This window comes from Argentina silus (genome assembly GCF_951799395.1).
Source record: "Argentina silus genome assembly, chromosome: 17".
In the NCBI taxonomy this organism is placed as follows: domain Eukaryota; kingdom Metazoa; phylum Chordata; class Actinopteri; order Argentiniformes; family Argentinidae; genus Argentina; species Argentina silus.
This window is the reverse complement of record NC_139671.1, coordinates 75,170-82,669: the sequence shown is the minus strand read 5'-3', so window position 1 is coordinate 82,669 and position 7,500 is coordinate 75,170. Positions and strand designations below refer to the sequence as shown.

The following is a 7,500-nucleotide window of genomic DNA, read 5'->3' as shown; positions in this document are numbered from 1 at the left end:
TCTTTAGGAGGGAGAGTCAAGATGTCGTCTGAAGAGATGGGTCTTCAATCTACGGCAGAAGATCGGTAATGACTGCAGTCCTGACAGCAGTGGGAAGCTCCTCCCGCCAGCGGGGCGCCAGGACAGTGAAAAGGCGTGACCGAGTAGTGCGGCTGCTGCATCCACGAAGAGGAGGCGGTGCCAGGCGGGCAGCCGAGGTGGAAGAGCGGAGTGATCGGGCCGGGGGGGTTTGAGGGCTGACCATTGCTTGCAAGTAGGGAGGGCCTGTTCTCTTTGCCGCCTGGTAGGTGAGCACCAGGGTGTTGAATCTGATGCAAGCTGCTAACGGGAGCCAGTGAAGGGTGCGGAGGAGGGGGTCTTGGAGAGGGCAGACTTTCCCCAGGAGGAAGAGCTAAGGTTAAGGTTGAGCTTGAGGTGGTGGGCTGACATCCAAGCAGAAATGTCTGCAAGACACGTGTTGCCACCTGTGAGTCAGAAGGGGGGACAGAGAGAAAGAGTTGAGTGTCATCAGCGTAGCAGTGGTAGGAGAAACCGTGAGGAAATTACAGAGCCAAGCGATTTGGTATAAAGAGAGAACAGTAAGCGCCCTAGGACAGAGCCCTGGGGGACCCCAGTGGTGAGGGCTCATGGAAAGGACAGCGATCCTCTCCACGTCACCTGGTAAGAGCGATCGGTCAGGTAGGATGCAAACCAGGAGAGTGCAGAGCCAGAGATGCCCAGTTATGAGAGGGTTGTTCTGAAGAAGATAGTAAGACAGTTGGTTAGAGACAGCACATTCAAGGGTTTTGGAGAGAAGGGATACCGGTCTGTAGTTATGGACAGCAGACGGGTCAAAAGTTGGTTTGACTCTGGCTGTCTTAAAGGCAGCTGGGACAGATCCTGTGGATAGAGAGGAATTGGTTATGGCGGTAAGGAACTGAAGGAGGTCTTTGGAGATGGATTGGAGAAAGGGGGAGGGGATAGGATCGTGGAGGCAGATGGTTGCCTGCTTGGATGTGACCAGTTTTAGAACATCAGGGGAGAGGGGGAAAGGGCTGATAAACCAGAGACCGAGGGTAGTGCAGTGGGTTTGGGAGGAAAGGTAGCAGTGTTTGCGAGAGGTAGAGAGAAAGAGTTGCTAATGTCATCAACCTTCTTTTCAAAGTAGGTGACAAAGTCATCTGCAGACAGGGAGGAGGGAGGAGGTGGTGGGTTGAGGAGTGAGGAAAACGTGGAGAACAGCTTGGGTCAGAGGCAGAGGATTGAATTTTGGAATGGTAGTAAGAAGCTTTAGCAGCTGATGCAGAGGGGGTGTAGTTGAGGAGGAGAGAGAGAAGGTTCTAGGTCATCAGGGAGGCTGGTTTAACTCCATTTCCTCTCAGCTGCCCGGAGCCCTATTCTACAAGCCTACAGGGTTTCAGACAGCCAGGGAGCGCATGGAGAGGATGGTGCCGGCCTTGAGGTCTGTGGACAGAGAGAGTCGAAGGATGAGGAAAGAGAGGACATGAGGGTGGAGGAGGCTGCATCAGTGGATAGAAGGGAGAAGGATTCAACAGGGAAGGGAGGATAAGACAGAGGAAGAGAGAGCAGTGAGGGAGAGGGTACGCAGGTTGTGATGAGAGGATACAGTGTGGGTAGAGTTTGACTGGGAGGGGGAGGATTTGAGAGGAAAGGAGAAGGATACAAAATGATGATCAGAAACTGGAAGAGTGGTAACAGTAAGGTTGGAGGTATGGGAGGATCTGGTGAAGACAAGGTTGAGCTGATTGCCCGCCTTATGAGTCGGAGGACAGTGGGACAGGCCGAAGGAGGAGAGAAGGTCAAGTACTCCAGACGAGTGAAGCTTGTCCGACTGGATGTTGAAGTCTCCCAGTAGTGTGAGCGGTGTACCGTCATCAGAGAAGAAACTGAGAAGGACATCCATCTCATCTAAGAAGTGGCCAAGCTGACCTGGTGGACGATAGATAACAACAATGTGAAGTTTGACAGGGGAGGTGACAGAAACAGCATGGAATTCGAAGGTGGATATGGACAGGTGTGACAGGGGAAGGACATTATGTGACCACTTAGGTGAGTCCTGTGCCTCCCCCTCGACCAGAGAGTCTAGGGGAATGAGAAAAGGAGTAGGCATCAGAGAGGGCTGCTGGAGTAGCTTTGTTTTCTGGTGTAATTCATGTCTCTGTGAGAGCAAGGAAGTGGAGGGACATGAAGCACACGTAAGCTGAGATAGCCCCTGCTTTCTGGACCGCTGACTGGCAGTTCCAAAGTCCTCCCGCGACAGTGAGGTCGTGGTCAGTTGAGCATGGTGGGTAGATTAGATTGGGGAGTTGTAACGTCGATGTGTCCTCCTGAGGGATGAAATAACAGGAATGGGGAGAAAGCACATTATGATATTTGCCGGTATAGAGAGAGAGGGTTTGTGGGCGATACAAGATGAAGGTAGCACTCAATACACACAGAGTAGTGAAGAAAAAATCAAATAGAATAAAAATACTTAGTAGTTTGGCCTTCCTGTCAGGCCTTCCTCTGACTCCACAGATTGACTCCTTCGTCTTCGTGTCAGGAGGCTGTCGCTCTTTTACCGTCAGGATAGAAATGCAGATTCTGTGATTGCTGATGACTAGCAGGGTAGCAGCCCTTCCGACCTAACGATCAGTTCACGACCAGACAGGTTTCACCACTCAGTCCAAATGTATTAGTCCTGGTCCAAGGTGAGCAGGAGTTAAATACCTTGCAGAATAGTTTCAGGCCCTCCCACTGGAGATTGACAGCAGTTGGCTTCAAACAGTTAGCTTTCAACAGAAACTAGGTCCAGAGCTTGAGGCAGGATAGCCACAGCAAAACTACCAGCAACAAACTGACTTTAAACAAGATTAAATGAATTTACTAAGTCTAGAGAATAGGCTTCACCACTCAAATGTATTTGAGTAGTAACAGATAGTTGTAGTATTAGTAACAGATAGTTGTAGTATTAGTAACAGATAGTTGTCGTGTTGTGTGTTCTTATGACCCTGACTGTCACAGCTGAGATGATGGGGTGCTGATGTGAGACTCAGATGAGATGAGGGAATCTGAATCACTCTCAGGGAGATAACACATAAGACTGCCTACTAGTCTGGGTCTCTGTAAAACAACCACAACATCTCAGCTTATTACGGTATGGTATAGTATAGTTTAGTATAGTACAGTAAACCTGTAGCCCGCTAGAAGTCGTTTCTAAATGATTGTAGATGATCATGTGAGAAGGGGGACAGAGAGGTGGTTAAAACCTCAGGAGGAGACATCAGCAGGCTCAGGATTAGGCTGTGGCTCAGGCTCTGGCTCAGGGTTAGGCTCAGGAGGAGACATCATCAGGGTTAGGCTCAGGAGGAGACATCATCAGGGTTAGGCTCAGGAGGAGACATCATCAGGGTTAGGCTCAGGAGGAGACATCATCAGGGTTAGGCTCTGGCTCAGGCTCAGGCTGGATGGATGGATGGATGGATGGGTGGATGGGTGGGTGGGTGGGTGGGGGGAGGGAGGGAGGGATGGATGGAGGGTCAAAGCTGCATAGCTCACATCGGAGGAACGCCCAAAATCAATCCAAAAAATGACTTCAGAGACACAAAACAGAAAGCCACGCAAGCTATCTAGTTAGTTATCTCAGTTGTGTTATTTGGGTTAGGTAAAGCCTGTCCTCTGGCGCCGGGGACGACCTGTCGAACCAGCCACCTTGAAGCAACAATAAACGGACTGTTCGGCGACTGAAGACCGCCTCGCCTCGCAGCAGCATCACAGCAACACAACGTATGGAGGCTAATGTTAGCTAGCTACCCTGGCATGCCATTGCTAAGCATTAAACATGTGCTGGTTTACCTTGTGAGTCCCTGGGGGTCTCTGGACACACGACCATCTAATGTTCCAGCGGCTCCGAGAGGTGCAGCAGGGGGTTAGGGTTAGCCCAGCCCAGCCCAGCCCAGCCCGGCCTCTGCTGGCTCGGTTCAGTCTCAGGCGGACGGGGTCGCCTTTGTCTGACTGACAACAGCCATATTTGACACCAACACCTTTAAACTGGATTAGAGAGGAATGGGGATTGTAGTTTAGAATGTTTCTCTCGTGACTAACAGGCGTAGGGAATTTTGAGGTGTAAAACTACAAATCCCAGTAGACAAAAGGATGCGACTGAGTTGCGTTCAACTCGTCAAAGCTGCGTGCAGTTGCGCAGCGTCCGACAGAGAGGGACAGGACAGGCAGTCCTCCTGCCTGTCCAACTAGCCCTAACCCTCACCAAAAGATACCGTGTGTGTGTGTGTGTGTGTGTGTGTGTGTGTGTGTGTGTGTGTGTGTGTGTGTGTGTGGGCGGGTGGCGCGTGCGCGTGCGCGTGCGCGTGTGCCTGTGTGTGCAGGTGTGGGTGTGGGTGTTTGGAGTTAAAAGGGGGTCGTAAACTGCCATGAAAGAACTCTACTGGGTTCCATGTTGTGTAGAGACGGTTCTTCCACACGGACAGCTGAACAAGCCTGTCTTGTTCTAGGTGAAACCTTTAAGAATTTCATTTTGTTTTCTCCAATATGAAAATGGATTAAATGTCTGAGTACAATAGAGGTGTCCCTGTGTCAACATGACACACATCAAATCAAAGTGTATTTATCATGCTTATGGAATCCGCTCAGGTCCGCAGTCAACAGTCAACAATCAGCAGTATAAAACCACCATCAATAAAATATGGGACAGGATTATAAGGTGTCATCATGTTTAGCACAAATGCAATTCACATCTCTATACCCTGACGTGCATATTCCTGATATTCCTCTAATAATAATAATAATAATAATAATAATAATAATAATAACAATAATAAAAATAAAAATAATCAAATATAATAATAATAATAAAAATAATAATAATAATAATAATAATAGAAAAATACAATAACAATAACACAATGTGGCATAGTAATAGCACAGTAACAGAACACAAACACAAAGAAGACAGAAACCGACATGACGGGGTGACTGACGGGGTGACTGACGGGGTGACTGACGGGGTGACTGACGGACTTATCCCGGCGGAGGTCTCTGTTCAACGCGGACGCGCATCGAACTCAGTCCCCGGTTGTCGTGCACACGCCGCTGTGACGTATGGTACCGCCCACTGGGCGAAGTGGCGTGAAAACAGAGAGTCAAGCGAAAGGCTCTGCGCACATAGGCTACCCGAACCCGAACCCGAACCCGAACCCGAACCCGAACCCGAACCCGAACCCGAACCCGAACGCAGGGATTCATCATCGGGATCAACCTCAAGTAAGGAAGGACTGTAAATGTTTTGACTCTTGTGTTGTTTTCTGGTTTGATGTGTGTGAATCCTGGTTGACTGAGGCTGGGAGGAGAAAGGAGAATGTCCTCCTCCCAGCAGAGACAGGCTGTAGATCCGTCCTGAAGCTGAACTTCAGAACCGGGACAGGCTGTAGATCCGTCCTGAAGCTGAACTTCAGAACCGGGACAGGCTGTAGATCCGTCCAGGACGTCTGGCCGTGGTTCAGCCAGCGGCAGAAGGCTGTCTGGACGTGTTGTTTAACATGTGGCTCCAGTCATCAAACTGTTTCTATAAGCTGACCAACTCATCATCACCCACTCCCCTAGAACCTAGCTGTCCCTACTACTACTACTATTATACTACAACTATACTACTACTACTACTACTACTACTACTACCTAGCTGTCCCTACTACTATTATACTACAACTATACTACTACTACTACTACTACTATACTACTATACTGCTACTACTACTACTACTACTATACTACTACTATTATACCTCTACTATACTACTATTACTACTATACTACAACAACTACTACTACTATACTACTACTACTATACTTCTACGATACTACTACTACAGCTACTACAATACTACTATACTACTACTACTACTACTACTACTATACTTCTACTATACTACTATACTACTACTATACTACTACTACTACTACTACTACTACTACTACTATACTACTACTACTACTCCTACTACTATACTACTACAATACTACTACTATACTACTACTATACTTCTACTATACTACTATACTGCTACTACTACTACTACTACTATACTACTACTATTATACCTCTACTATACTACTACTACTACTACTATACTACTATTACTACTACAGCTATACTACTACTACTACTATACTACAATACTACTACAATACTACTACTACTACTAATACTACTACACTACTATCCTACTACTACTACTACAGCTACTACAATACTACTACAACTACTACTACTACTACTACTATACTTCTACTATACTACTATACTACTATACTACTACTACTATACTATTACTACTACTACTACTACTACTATACTACTACTATACTACAATATTACTACTTCTACTACTACTACAGCTACTACAATACTACTACTACTACTACTACTATACTACTACTATACTACAATATTACTACTTCTACTACTACTACAGCTACTACACTACTACTACTACTACTACTACTACTACTATACTACTACTACTATACTACTACTACTACTACTACTACTACTACTATACTACTACAATACTACTACTACTACTACTACTACTACTACTACTATACTACTATACTGCTACTACTACTACTACAACTACTACAACTACTATACTACTACTATTATACTACAACTATACTACTACTACTACTACTATACTACTATACTACTACTACTACACTACTATACTACTACTATACTATTACTACTACTACTACTACTATACTACTGTACTACTACTACTAATAATAATATACTACTACACTACTAGTACTACTAATACTATACTACTACTACTACTACTACTACTATACTACTACTACTATACTACTATACTACAACTATACTACTACTACTATACTACTATACTACTGCTATACTACTACTACTACTACTACTACTATACTACTACTACTACTACTACTATAATACAATACTACTATACTACTACTACTACTACTACCACTACTACTACTACTACTATACTACTACTATACTACTACTACTATACTACTAGTACTACTAATACTATACTACTACTACTACTACTACTATACTACTACTAGTACTACTAATACTATACTACTATACTACTACTACACTACCAGTAGTACTAATACTACTACCTGGTACTGCCTGGTACTGGGTCTTCTGCCTGGTACGATTTCCTGTCTGGACCCTGGTGTTGCTGAGAGAGCCTTTAGAAGACGTGTCTGATTTCAACTCTCCTCTGTCCAGGTTCTGTTTGTAGCCATGCGTCCGGGAGCCTGAGGTGTGACATCATGGGCGCTCAGGCCTAAGAGTATCGGCTGCGTTGTGCAGCGGTCTGAGAACACAGTAAGTTCCTCGAATGACTTCTCAACATTTCCCCCCAACACACGGTTCACATGAATTTCTACAGGACAGTCGGGACGTCACAGGGCTTCACTACCGCGTTGTGTTGTTTGATGCATGCTGTGGTTTTTCTC

General features: G+C 45.8%; 1 protein-coding gene across 4 annotated transcripts in view; it reads right to left on the bottom strand.

Annotated features, from left to right (window-relative positions):
• Positions 1-4,008, bottom strand: part of hmbox1b (homeobox containing 1 b) — a 13,609-nt gene extending 9,601 nt beyond the window's left edge. For all 4 annotated transcript variants that reach the window (XM_083689161.1, XM_083689162.1, XM_083689163.1 and 1 more), the window contains exon 1: positions 3,835-4,008. The gene's annotated coding sequence lies outside the window, so the exon portion shown is untranslated. The remainder of the gene's footprint in view (positions 1-3,834) is intronic.
• Between the last annotated feature and the right edge of the window lie 3,492 nt (positions 4,009-7,500).